This window comes from Dendrobates tinctorius, unplaced genomic scaffold, assembly GCF_039654945.1.
Source record: "Dendrobates tinctorius isolate UK_male_01 unplaced genomic scaffold, ASM3965494v1 ptg000008l, whole genome shotgun sequence".
Lineage (NCBI taxonomy): Eukaryota > Metazoa > Chordata > Amphibia > Anura > Dendrobatidae > Dendrobates > Dendrobates tinctorius.
This window is the reverse complement of record NW_027361676.1, coordinates 48706712-48720585: the sequence shown is the minus strand read 5'-3', so window position 1 is coordinate 48720585 and position 13874 is coordinate 48706712. Positions and strand designations below refer to the sequence as shown.

General features: G+C 35.4%; 9 non-coding genes across 9 annotated transcripts; all 9 read left to right on the top strand.

The window, feature by feature from the left end:
• Window positions 1-3050: 3050 nt before the first annotated feature.
• TRNAC-GCA (transfer RNA cysteine (anticodon GCA)) lies at window positions 3051-3122 on the top strand. Its single transcript has one exon. It is a non-coding gene; the product is annotated as a tRNA-Cys (tRNA).
• An 854-nt stretch (window positions 3123-3976) lies between these two features.
• Window positions 3977-4048, top strand: TRNAC-GCA (transfer RNA cysteine (anticodon GCA)). Its single transcript has one exon. It is a non-coding gene; the product is annotated as a tRNA-Cys (tRNA).
• Window positions 4049-4893: 845 nt separating this feature from the next.
• Window positions 4894-4965, top strand: TRNAC-GCA (transfer RNA cysteine (anticodon GCA)). The gene has a single exon. It is a non-coding gene; the product is annotated as a tRNA-Cys (tRNA).
• A 1751-nt stretch (window positions 4966-6716) lies between these two features.
• TRNAC-GCA (transfer RNA cysteine (anticodon GCA)) lies at window positions 6717-6788 on the top strand. Its single transcript has one exon. It is a non-coding gene; the product is annotated as a tRNA-Cys (tRNA).
• Window positions 6789-7627: 839 nt separating this feature from the next.
• Window positions 7628-7699, top strand: TRNAC-GCA (transfer RNA cysteine (anticodon GCA)). The gene has a single exon. It is a non-coding gene; the product is annotated as a tRNA-Cys (tRNA).
• Window positions 7700-8537: 838 nt separating this feature from the next.
• On the top strand, window positions 8538-8609 carry TRNAC-GCA (transfer RNA cysteine (anticodon GCA)). The gene has a single exon. It is a non-coding gene; the product is annotated as a tRNA-Cys (tRNA).
• A 1750-nt stretch (window positions 8610-10359) lies between these two features.
• On the top strand, window positions 10360-10431 carry TRNAC-GCA (transfer RNA cysteine (anticodon GCA)). The gene has a single exon. It is a non-coding gene; the product is annotated as a tRNA-Cys (tRNA).
• Window positions 10432-11270: 839 nt separating this feature from the next.
• Window positions 11271-11342, top strand: TRNAC-GCA (transfer RNA cysteine (anticodon GCA)). The gene has a single exon. It is a non-coding gene; the product is annotated as a tRNA-Cys (tRNA).
• Window positions 11343-12180: 838 nt separating this feature from the next.
• Window positions 12181-12252, top strand: TRNAC-GCA (transfer RNA cysteine (anticodon GCA)). Its single transcript has one exon. It is a non-coding gene; the product is annotated as a tRNA-Cys (tRNA).
• The last annotated feature ends 1622 nt before the right edge of the window (window positions 12253-13874 follow it).

Sequence of the window (13874 nt, the reverse complement as noted above, 5' to 3'; positions counted from 1 at the left end):
GGGCGGTGCCCCTCATGGTCTGATTTGGTGGGCGGGGCCCCTCATGATCCGATTTGGTGGGCGGGGCCCCCTGGGACCGATTTGGTGGGCGGGGCCCCTCTGGGTCCGATTTGGTGGGCGGGGCCCTTCAGGGTCCGATTTGGTGGGCGGGGCACCTCTGGGTCCGATTTGGTGGGCGGGGCCCTTCAGGGTCTGATTTGGTGGGCGGGGTCAAACTAGGTCCGATTTGGTGGGCGGGGCTCCTCGGGGTCCGATTTGGTGGGCGGGGTCAATCTGGGTCCGATTTGGTGGGCGGGGCTCCTCAGGTTCCGATTTGGTGGGCGGGGCCCCTCAGGTTCCGATTTGGTGGGCAGGGCCCCTCAGGGTCCGATTTGATGGGCGGGGCCCCTCTGGGTCCGATTTGGTAGGCGGGGCCACTCTGGGTCCGATTTGATCGGCGGGGCCCTTCAGGGTTCGATTTGGTGGGCGGGGTCACTCTGGGTCCGATTTGGTGGGCGGGGCTTCTCAGGGTCTGATTTGGTGGGCGGGGCTCCTCAGGGTCCGATTTGGTGGGCGGGGCCACTCGGAGTCTGATTTGGTGGGCGGGGCCCCTCAGGATTTTCAAACGCAAATTGCGCAAAAACTACAAATCCGATCGACACGAAAAATACTTAGCACACCTCTCGTGGACGCTGGCTTCGAAACAACACCTCAACGGCGTCTGTGCGTGTAGCGGTTCGGGCTGTATTAATTGCGGAAATCAACTTAATAATAATAAGAAGAAGTTAGCAGCGTTCGGATTACAATATAGTGGTTTTTTCAAACCACTATAACTAGATGTGTATTTCCTGAAGGAAGTACAGATAGTGGTTTGAAATGGTGCCCGGGCTGCCCCTTTAAGAGAGACTTGCCTGCTGCCCCTGCAAGACTTTCAAGTAAGGATACGATTTAACTGTGAGTGCCTCTCAGGGGCCACTTTGGCCTCAGGGTCTGATTTTGTGGGTGGGGCCCCTCAGGGCCTGATTTAGTGGGTGGGGCCCCTCAGGGTCCGATTTTGTGGGTGGGGCCCTTCAGGGTCCGATTTTGTGGCCGGGGCCACTCAGGATCCGATTTTTGTGGCTTGGGCCCCTCAGGGTCCAATTTTTTGGCCGCGGCCCATCAGGGTCTGATTTTGTGGCAAGGGCCCCTCTGGATCTGATTTTGTGGGCGGAGCCCCACTGGGTCCGATTTGGTGGGCGGGACCACTCTGGGTCCAATTTGGTGGGCGGGACCACTCTGGGTCCAATTTGGTGGGCGGGGCCTCTCAGGGTCCAATTTGGTGGGCGGGGCCCCACAGGGTCCAATTTGGTGGGCGGGGCCCCTCAGGGTCCAATTTGGTGGGCAGGGCCTCTCTGGGTCAGATTTGGAGGCTGGGGCCACTCTGGGTAAGATTTGGAGGCTGGGGTCGCTCAGCCTCCAATTTGGAGAACGGGGTCGTTGAGCTTCCGATTTGGAGGCCGAGGTCAAAGAGCCTCAGATTTGGAGGCCGGAGTCGATGAGCTTCCGATTTGGAGGCCGGGGTCGATGAGCCTCCGATTTGGAGGCCGGGGTGGCTCAGCCTCCGATTTGGAGGCCGGGGTGGCTCAGCCTCCGATTTGGAGGCCGGGGTGGATCAGCCTCCGATTTGGAGGCCGGGGTCGATCAGCCTCCGCTTTGGAGGCCGGGGTCGATCAGCCTCCGAGTTGGAGGCCGGGGTCGATCAGCCTCCGATTTGGAGGCCGGGGTGGCTCAGCCTCCGATTTGGAGGCCGGGGTGGCTCAGCCTCCGATTTGGAGGCCGGGGTGGCTCAGCCTCCGATTTGGAGGCCGGGGTGGCTCAGTCTCCGATTTGGAGGCCGGGGTGGCTCAGCCTCCGATTTGGAGGCCGGGGTCGATCAGCCTCCGATTTGGAGGCCGGGGTCGATCAGCCTCCGATTTGGAGGCCGGGGTGGCTCAGCCTCCGATTTGGAGGCCGGGGTGGCTCAGCCTCCGATTTGGAGGCCGGGGTGGCTCAGCCTCCGATTTGGAGGCCGGGGTGGCTCAGCCTCCGATTTGGAGGCCGGGGTGGCTCAGTCTCCGATTTGGTGTGTCGGCCCTTTAAGACTCATTTGGGTGTGCTGGCCCTTTAACAATCACTTTGGCGCGTTGGACCTTTAAGAGCTATTTGGCTCACTGGGCTTCTTTTAAATCCACTTTGGCGCACACATTCTCTCTCAGGGGCATGTGTCATGTGATGAAGCTAGATTTGCATTTGTGCTGTGAGTTTCGCTTTAAGAGCTGATATTATGTGGCAGAGGCTCTGTGCTGGGGTTCAAGTGAAGTTCGTAGGCGTTGGCATAGTAACTGGGTCTGCCTGCGCATATCAATGAGCTCAACTGTCATTTCAATCGCCTCAGGGCACGTTTTGCCATTTCCTATTAAAAAGCATTGGAGACAGTGCATTCCAATGACGGGAAAAAAAATTTTCAAACGCAAATTGCGCAAAAACTGCAAATCTGATCGACACGAAAAATACTTAGCACACCTCTCATGGACGCTGGCTTCGAAACGACACCTCAACGGAGTCTGTGCGTGTAGCGGTTCGGGCCGCATTAATTGCGGAAATCAACTTAATAATAAGAAGAAGAAGAATAAGTTAGCAGCGTTCGGATTACAATATAGTGGTTTTTTCAAACCACTATAATAATACTGTACATGATTTCTTACCTACATATTTATGCAAGCTTTTGAACCACATGAAGTTGAATTCATGTTTTTGTCTTTCTTAAAGCACATTGGTAGACTCTAAAACTGAGATTTGACAGGTAAAATAAAAATTCCTGAGAGTTCCTCTGTACTTTTTGCTAAAGCTAATTATTTTTAACAAAGAAAAAAGCATATCGAAGTAAAAAACACAACCATATATAAACTGAAGAAAATGTCAGGTTTCATGTTAAAAAAGAAGAGTTTACATTTTTCAAATATAGGTGGCATAGCTTAGTGGTAGAGCATTTGAACATTTTTCAGATTGCATGTTGAAAAAAAAAAATTGAGCGTTTGCATTTTTCAAAAATAGGGGGTATATCTCAGTGGTAGAGCATTTGACTGCAGATCAAGAGGTCCTTGGTTCAACTCCGAGTGCCCCCTGAATGTACATTTTCAACATATTAAAAATACATGCTTCGCTACCTATATATTTATACTAGTTTTAGAACCGTATGAATTTGAATTCATGTTTTCTTTACATGAATACTAGTTAAGAAATGCAGCAAAAAGTTTGAGAAATTTTGCATGAAAAGAAATCTACAAAAGATATATAAAGCACATTGAAAGACTATAAAACTGAGAATTTACTTGTGATATAAAAATTACTGAGTGTTTCTCTGTACTTGTTGTATTAGTTTGTTATTTTTAACAAATAAAAATGTATATCAATGTAAAAAAAGGCACAACAACATAAAAATGCAAATAGATTTCAGGTTTTATGAAAAAAAAAAAAAAAAAAAAAAAAAAAAAAGGTGTTTAGGTCTTTTAATATTAGGGGGTATATCTCAGTGGTAGACTGCAGATCAAGAGATCTTTGGTTTAACTCCAAGTGCCCCCTGAAGATGCGTTTACAATGGATTAATAATACTGTACATGATTTCTTACCTACATATTTATGCAAGCTTTTGAACCATGTGAAGTTGAATTCATGTTTTTGTGCTTTCTTAAAGCACATTGGTAGACTCTAAAACTAAGATTTAACTGGTAAAATAAAAATTCCTGAGAGTTCCTCTGTACTTTTTGCTAAAGTTAATTATTTTGAACAAAGAAAAATGCATATCAAAGTAAAAAAACACAACCATATATAAACTGAAGAAAATTTCAGGTTTCATGTTAAAAAAGAAGAGTTTACATTTTTCAAATATAGGTGGCATAGCTTAGTGGTAGAGCATTTGAACATTTTTCAGATTGCATGTTGAAAAAAAAAAAGTGAGCATTTGCATTTTTCAAATATAGGGGGTATATCTCAGTGGTAGAGCATTTGACTGCACATCAAGAGGTCCTTGGTTCAACTCCGAGTGCCCCCTGAATGTACATTTTCAACAGATTAAAAATGCATGCTTCGCTACCTATATATTTATACTAGTTTTAGATCTGTATGAATTTGAATTCATGTTTTCTTTACATGAATACTAGTTAAGAAATGCAGCAAAAAGTTTGAGAAATTTTGACTGAAAAGAAATCTACAAAAGATATATAAAGCACATTGAAAGACTATAAAACTGAGAATTTACTTGTGATATAAAAATTACTGAGTGTTTCTCTGTACTTGTTGTATTAGTTTGTTATTTTTAACATATAAAAATGTATATCAATGTAAAAAAGGCACAACAACATAAAACTGTGCAAATAGATTTCAGGTTTTATGAGAAAAAAAAAAGTTTAGGTCTTTTAATATTAGGGGGTATATCTCAGTGGTAGACAGTTAGACTGCAGATCAAGAGATCTTTGGTTTAACTCCAAGTGCCCCCTGAAGATGCGTTTACAATGGATTAATAATACTGTACATGATTTCTTACCTACATACAGTATTTATGCAAGCTTTTGAACCATGTGAAGTTGAATTCATGTTTTTGTGCTTTCTTAAAGCACATTGGTAGACTCTAAAACTAAGATTTGACTGGTAAAATAAAAATTCCTGAGAGTTCCTCTGTACTTTTTGCTAAAGTTAATTATTTTTAACAAAGAAAAATGCATATCAAAGTAAAAAAACACAACCATATATAAACTGAAGAAAATTTCAGGTTTCATGTTAAAAAGAAGAGTTTACATTTTTCAAATATAGGTGGCATAGCTTAGTGGTAGAGCATTTGAACATTTTTCAGATTGCATGTTGAAAAAAAAAATTGATCGTTTGCAGTTTTCAAATATAGTGGGTATAGCTCAGTGGTAGAGCATTTGACTGCAGATCAGGAGGTCCTTGGTTCAACTCCGAGTTCCCCCTGAATGTACGTTTATAACAAATTAAAAATACATGCTTCGCTACCTATATATTTATACTAGTTTTAGAACCGTATGAATTTGAATTCATGTTTTCTTTACATGAATAATAGTTAAGAAATGCAGCAAAAAGTTTGAGAAATTTTGCCTGAAAAGAAATCTACAAAAGATATATAAAGCACATTGAAAGACTATAAAACTGAGAATTTACTTGTGATATAAAAATTACTGAGTGTTTCTCTGTACTTGTTGTATTAGTTTGTTATTTTTAACAAATAAAAATGTATATCAATGTAAAAAAAGGCACAACAACATAAAAATGCAAATAGATTTCATGTTTTATGAGAGAAAAAAGAAGAGTTTTGGTCTTTTAATATAAGGGGGTATATCTCAGTGGTAGACTACAGATCAAGAGATCTTTGGTTTAACTCCAAGTGCCCCCTGAAGATGCGTTTACAATGGATTAATAATACTGTACATGATTTCTTACCTACATATTTATGCAAGCTTTTGAACCATGTGATGTTGAATTCATGTTTTTGTCTTTCTTAAAGCACATTGGTAGACTCTAAAACTAAGATTTGACTGGTAAAATAATAATTCCTGAGAGTTTCTCTGTACTTTTTGCTAAAGTTAATTATTTTGAACAAAGAAAAATGCATATCAAAGTAAAAAAACACAACCATATATAAACTGAAGAAAATTTCAGGTTTCATGTTAAAAAAGAAGAGTTTACATTTTTCAAATATAGGTGGCATAGCTTAGTGGTAGAGCATTTGAACATTTTTCAGATTGCATGTTGAAAAAAAAAAGTGAGCGTTTGCATTTTTCAAATATAGGGGGTATAGCTCAGTGGTAGAGCATTTAACTGTAGAGCAATAAGTCCTTGGTTCAACGCCGAGTGCCCCCTAAAGGTACATTTTCAACAGATTAAAAATATATGCTTCGCTACCTATATATTTATACTAGATTTAGAACCGTATGAACTTGATTTCATGTTTTCTTTATATGAATACTAGTTAAGAAATGCAGCAAAAAGTTTGAGAAATTTTGCCTGTAAAGAAATCTACAAAAGATATATAAAGCACAATGGAAGAGTATAAAACTGAGAATTTACTTGTGATATAAAAATTACTGAGTGTTTCTCTGTACTTGTTGTATTAGTTTGTTATTTTTAACAAATAAAAATGTATATCAATGTAAAAAAGGCACAACAACATAAAACTGTGCAAATAGATTTCAGGTTTTATGAGGGAAAAAAAAAAGAGTTTAGGTCTTTTAATATTAGGGGGTATATCTCAGTGGTAGACAGTTAGACTGCAGATCAAGAGATCTTTGGTTTAACTCCAAGTGCCCCCTGAAGATGCGTTTACAATGGATTAATAATACTGTACATGATTTCTTACCTACATATTTATGCAAGCTTTTGAACCATGTGAAGTTGAATTCATGTTTTTGTGTTTTCTTAAAGCACATTGATAGACTCTAAAACTAAGATTTGACTGGTAAAATAAAAATTCCTGAGAGTTCCTCTGTACTTTTTGCTAAAGTTAATTATTTTGAACAAAGAAAAATGCATATCAAAGTAAAAAAACACAACCATATATAAACTGAAGAAAATTTCAGGTTTCATGTTAAAAAAGAAGAGTTTACATTTTTCAAATATAGGTGGCATAGCTTAGTGGTAGAGCATTTGAACATTTTTCAGATTGCATGTTGAAAAAAAAAAGTGAGCGTTTGCATTTTTCAAATATAGGGGGTATATCTCAGTGGTAGAGCATTTGACTGCAGATCAAAAGGTCCTTGGTTCAACTCCAAGTCCCCCCTGAAGGTACATTTTCAACAGATTACAAATACATGCTTCGCTACCAATATATTTATACTAGATTTAGAACCGTATGAAGTTGAATTCATCTTTTCTTTATATGAATACTAGTTAAGAAATGGAGCAAAAAGTTTGAGAAATTTTGCCTGTAAAGAAATCTACAAAAGATATATAAAGCACATTGGAAGACTATAAAACTGAGAATTTACTTGTGATATAAAAATTACTGAGTGTTTCTCTGTACTTGTTGTATTAGTTTGTTATTTTTAACAAATAAAAATGTATATCAATGTAAAAAAGGCACAACAACATAAAACTGTGCAAATAGATTTCAGGTTTTATGAGGGAAAAAAAAAAAAAGAGTTTAGGTCTTTTAATATTAGGGGGTATATCTCAGTGGTAGACTGCAGATCAAGAGATCTTTGGTTTAACTCCAAGTGCCCCCTGAAGATGCGGTTACAATGGATTAATAATACTGTACATGATTTCTTACCTACATATTTATGCAAGCTTTTGAACCATGTGATGTTGAATTCATGTTTTTGTATTTCTTAAAGCACATTGGTAGACTCTAAAACTAAGATTTGACTGGTAAAATAAAAATTCCTGAGAGTTCCTCTGTACTTTTTGCTAAAGTTAATTATTTTTAACAAAGAAAAATGCATATCAAAGTAAAAAAACACAACCATATATAAACTGAAGAAAATTTCAGGTTTCATGTTAAAAAAGAAGAGTTTACATTTTTCAAATATAGGTGGCATAGCTTAGTGGTAGAGCATTTGAACATTTTTCAGATTGCATGTTGAAAAAAAAAAGTGAGCGTTTGCATTTTTCAAAAATAGGGGGTATAGCTCAGTGGTAGAGCATTTGACTGCATATCAAGAGGTCCTTGGTTCAACTCCAAGTGCCCCCTGAAGGTACATTTTCAACAGATTAAAAATACATGCTTCGCTACCTATATATTTATACTAGATTTAGAACCGTATGAAGTTGAATTCATGTTTTCTTTATATGAATACTAGTAAAGAAATGCAGCAAAAAGTTTGAGAAATTTTGCCTGAAAAGAAATCTACAAAAGATATATAAAACACATTGAAAGACTATAAAACTGAGAATATACTTGTGATATAAAAATTACTGAGTGTTTCTCTGTACTTGTTGTATTAGTTTGTTATTTTTAACAAATAAAAATGTATATCAATGTAAAAAAAGGCACAACAACATAAAAATGCAAATAGATTTCAGGTTTTATGAGAAAAAAAAAAAAAGAGTTTAGGTCTTTTAATATTAGGGGGTATATCTCAGTGGTAGACTGCAGATCAAGAGATCTTTGGTTTAACTCCAAGTGCCCCCTGAAGATGCGTTTACAATGGATTAATAATACTGTACATGATTTCTTACCGACATATTTATGCAAGCTTTTGAACCATGTGAAGTTGAATTCATGTTTTTGTGCTTTCTTAAAGCACATTGGTAGACTCTAAAACTAAGATTTGACTGGTAAAATAAAAATTCCTGAGAGTTCCTCTGTACTTTTTGCTAAAGTTAATTATTTTGAACAAAGAAAAATGCATATCAAAGTAAAAAAAACACAACCATATATAAACTGAAGAAAATTTCAGGTTTCATGTTAAAAAAGAAGAGTTTACATTTTTCAAATATAGGTGGCATAGCTTAGTGGTAGAGCATTTGAACATTTTTCAGATTGCATGTTGAAAAAAAAAATTGAGTGTTTGCATTTTTCAAATATAGGGGGTATAGCTCAGTGGTAGAGCATTTGACTGCAGATCAAGAGGTCCTTGGTTTAACTCCGAGTGCCCCTTGAAGCTACATTTTCAACAGATTAAAAATACATGCTTCGCTACCTATATATTTATACTAGATTTAGAACCGTATGAAGTTGAATTCATGTTTTCTTTATATGAATACTAGTTAAGAAATGCAGCAAAAAGTTTGAGAAATTTTGCCTGTAAAGAAATCTACAAAAGATATATAAAGCACATTGGAAGACTATAAAACTGAGAATTTACTTGTGATATAAAAATTACTGAGTGTTTCTCTGTACTTGTTGTATTAGTTTGTTATTTTTAACAAATAAAAATGTATATCAATGTAAAAAAGGCACAACAACATAAAAATGCAAATAGATTTCATGTTTTATGAGAGAAAAAAGAAGAGTTTTGGTCTTTTAATATAAGGGGGTATATCTCAGTGGTAGACTACAGATCAAGAGATCTTTGGTTTAACTCCAAGTGCCCCCTGAAGATGCGTTTACAATGGATTAATAATACTGTACATGATTTCTTACCTACATATTTATGCAAGCTTTTGAACCATGTGATGTTGAATTCATGTTTTTGTCTTTCTTAAAGCACATTGGTAGACTCTAAAACTAAGATTTGACTGGTAAAATAATAATTCCTGAGAGTTTCTCTGTACTTTTTGCTAAAGTTAATTATTTTGAACAAAGAAAAATGCATATCAAAGTAAAAAAACACAACCATATATAAACTGAAGAAAATTTCAGGTTTCATGTTAAAAAAGAAGAGTTTACATTTTTCAAATATAGGTGGCATAGCTTAGTGGTAGAGCATTTGAACATTTTTCAGATTGCATGTTGAAAAAAAAAAGTGAGCGTTTGCATTTTTCAAATATAGGGGGTATAGCTCAGTGGTAGAGCATTTAACTGTAGAGCAATAAGTCCTTGGTTCAACGCCGAGTGCCCCCTAAAGGTACATTTTCAACAGATTAAAAATATATGCTTCGCTACCTATATATTTATACTAGATTTAGAACCGTATGAACTTGATTTCATGTTTTCTTTATATGAATACTAGTTAAGAAATGCAGCAAAAAGTTTGAGAAATTTTGCCTGTAAAGAAATCTACAAAAGATATATAAAGCACAATGGAAGAGTATAAAACTGAGAATTTACTTGTGATATAAAAATTACTGAGTGTTTCTCTGTACTTGTTGTATTAGTTTGTTATTTTTAACAAATAAAAATGTATATCAATGTAAAAAAGGCACAACAACATAAAACTGTGCAAATAGATTTCAGGTTTTATGAGGGAAAAAAAAAAGAGTTTAGGTCTTTTAATATTAGGGGGTATATCTCAGTGGTAGACAGTTAGACTGCAGATCAAGAGATCTTTGGTTTAACTCCAAGTGCCCCCTGAAGATGCGTTTACAATGGATTAATAATACTGTACATGATTTCTTACCTACATATTTATGCAAGCTTTTGAACCATGTGAAGTTGAATTCATGTTTTTGTGCTTTCTTAAAGCACATTGATAGACTCTAAAACTAAGATTTGACTGGTAAAATAAAAATTCCTGAGAGTTCCTCTGTACTTTTTGCTAAAGTTAATTATTTTGAACAAAGAAAAATGCATATCAAAGTAAAAAAACACAACCATATATAAACTGAAGAAAATTTCAGGTTTCATGTTAAAAAAGAAGAGTTTACATTTTTCAAATATAGGTGGCATAGCTTAGTGGTAGAGCATTTGAACATTTTTCAGATTGCATGTTGAAAAAAAAAAGTGAGCGTTTGCATTTTTCAAATATAGGGGGTATATCTCAGTGGTAGAGCATTTGACTGCAGATCAAAAGGTCCTTGGTTCAACTCCAAGTCCCCCCTGAAGGTACATTTTCAACAGATTACAAATACATGCTTCGCTACCAATATATTTATACTAGATTTAGAACCGTATGAAGTTGAATTCATCTTTTCTTTATATGAATACTAGTTAAGAAATGGAGCAAAAAGTTTGAGAAATTTTGCCTGTAAAGAAATCTACAAAAGATATATAAAGCACATTGGAAGACTATAAAACTGAGAATTTACTTGTGATATAAAAATTACTGAGTGTTTCTCTGTACTTGTTGTATTAGTTTGTTATTTTTAACAAATAAAAATGTATATCAATGTAAAAAAGGCACAACAACATAAAACTGTGCAAATAGATTTCAGGTTTTATGAGGGAAAAAAAAAAAAAGAGTTTAGGTCTTTTAATATTAGGGGGTATATCTCAGTGGTAGACTGCAGATCAAGAGATCTTTGGTTTAACTCCAAGTGCCCCCTGAAGATGCGGTTACAATGGATTAATAATACTGTACATGATTTCTTACCTACATATTTATGCAAGCTTTTGAACCATGTGATGTTGAATTCATGTTTTTGTATTTCTTAAAGCACATTGGTAGACTCTAAAACTAAGATTTGACTGGTAAAATAAAAATTCCTGAGAGTTCCTCTGTACTTTTTGCTAAAGTTAATTATTTTTAACAAAGAAAAATGCATATCAAAGTAAAAAAACACAACCATATATAAACTGAAGAAAATTTCAGGTTTCATGTTAAAAAAGAAGAGTTTACATTTTTCAAATATAGGTGGCATAGCTTAGTGGTAGAGCATTTGAACATTTTTCAGATTGCATGTTGAAAAAAAAAAGTGAGCGTTTGCATTTTTCAAAAATAGGGGGTATAGCTCAGTGGTAGAGCATTTGACTGCATATCAAGAGGTCCTTGGTTCAACTCCAAGTGCCCCCTGAAGGTACATTTTCAACAGATTAAAAATACATGCTTCGCTACCTATATATTTATACTAGATTTAGAACCGTATGAAGTTGAATTCATGTTTTCTTTATATGAATACAAGTAAAGAAATGCAGCAAAAAGTTTGAGAAATTTTGCCTGAAAAGAAATCTACAAAAGATATATAAAACACATTGAAAGACTATAAAACTGAGAATATACTTGTGATATAAAAATTACTGAGTGTTTCTCTGTACTTGTTGTATTAGTTTGTTATTTTTAACAAATAAAAATGTATATCAATGTAAAAAAAGGCACAACAACATAAAAATGCAAATAGATTTCAGGTTTTATGAGAAAAAAAAAAAAAGAGTTTAGGTCTTTTAATATTAGGGGGTATATCTCAGTGGTAGACTGCAGATCAAGAGATCTTTGGTTTAACTCCAAGTGCCCCCTGAAGATGCGTTTACAATGGATTAATAATACTGTACATGATTTCTTACCGACATATTTATGCAAGCTTTTGAACCATGTGAAGTTGAATTCATGTTTTTGTGCTTTCTTAAAGCACATTGGTAGACTCTAAAACTAAGATTTGACTGGTAAAATAAAAATTCCTGAGAGTTCCTCTGTACTTTTTGCTAAAGTTAATTATTTTGAACAAAGAAAAATGCATATCAAAGTAAAAAAAACACAACCATATATAAACTGAAGAAAATTTCAGGTTTCATGTTAAAAAAGAAGAGTTTACATTTTTCAAATATAGGTGGCATAGCTTAGTGGTAGAGCATTTGAACATTTTTCAGATTGCATGTTGAAAAAAAAAATTGAGTGTTTGCATTTTTCAAATATAGGGGGTATAGCTCAGTGGTAGAGCATTTGACTGCAGATCAAGAGGTCCTTGGTTTAACTCCGAGTGCCCCTTGAAGCTACATTTTCAACAGATTAAAAATACATGCTTCGCTACCTATATATTTATACTAGATTTAGAACCGTATGAAGTTGAATTCATGTTTTCTTTATATGAATACTAGTTAAGAAATGCAGCAAAAAGTTTGAGAAATTTTGCCTGTAAAGAAATCTACAAAAGATATATAAAGCACATTGGAAGACTATAAAACTGAGAATTTACTTGTGATATAAAAATTAATGAGTGTTTCTCTGTACTTGTTGTATTAGTTTGTTATTTTTAACAAATAAAAATGTATATCAATGTAAAAAAGGCACAACAACATAAAACTGTGCAAATAGATTTCAGGTTTTATGAGGGAAAAAAAAAAAAAAAAAAAAAAAAAAAAAAGAGTTTAGGTCTTTTAATATTGGGGGTATATCTCAGTGGTAGACAGTTAGACTGCAGATCAAGAGATCTTTGGTTTAACTCCAAGTGCCCCCTGAAGGTGCGTTTACAATGGATTAATAATACTGTACATGATTTCTTACCTACATATTTATGCAAGCTTTTGAACCATGTGAAGTTGAATTCATGTTTTTGTGCTTTCTTAAAGCACATTGGTAGACTCTAAAACTAAGATTTGACTGGTAAAATAAAAATTGCTGAGAGTTCCTCTGTACTTTTTGCTAAAGTTTATTATTTTTAACAAAGAAAAATGCATATCAAAGTAAAAAAACACAACCATATATAAACTGAAGAAAATGTCAGGTTTCATGTTAAAAAAGAAGAGTTTACATTTTTCAAATATAGGTGGCATAGCTTAGTGGTAAAGCATTTGAACATTTTTCAGATTGCATGTTGAAAAAAAAAATTGAGCGTTTGCATTTTACAAAAATAGAGGGTATATCTCAGTGGTAGAGCATTTGACTGCAGATCAAGAGGTCCTTGGTTCAACTCTGAGTGCCCCCTGAATGTACATTTTCAACAGATTAAAAATACATGCTTCGCTACCTATATATTTATACTAGTTTTAGAACCGTATGAATTTGAATTCATGTTTTCTTTATATGAATACTAGTTAAGAAATGCAGCAAAAAGTTTGAGAAATTTTGCCTGTAAAGAAATCTACAAAAGATACATAAAGCACTTTGGAAGACTATAAAACTGAGAATTTACTTGTGATATAAAAATTACTGAGTGTTTCTCTGTACTTGTTGTATTAGTTTGTTATTTTTAACAAATAAAAATATATATCAATGTAATAAAAGGCACAACAACATAAAGATGCAAATAGATTTCAGGTTTTATGAGAAAAAAAAAAAAAAAAAAAAAAAAAAAAAGGTGTTTAGGTCTTTTAATATTAGGGGGTATATCTTAGTGGTAGACTGCAGATCAAGAGATCTTTGGTTTAACTCCAAGTGCCCCCTGAAGATGCGGTTACAATGGATTAATAATACTGTACATGATTTCTTACCTACATATTTATGCAAGCTTTTGAACCATGTGAAGTTGAATTCATATTTTTGTGCTTTCTTAAAGCACATTGGTAGACTCTAAAACTAAGATTTGACTGGTAAAATAAAAATTCCTGAGAGTTCCTCTGTACTTTTTGCTAAAGTTAATTATTTTGAACAAAGAAAAATGCATATGAAAGT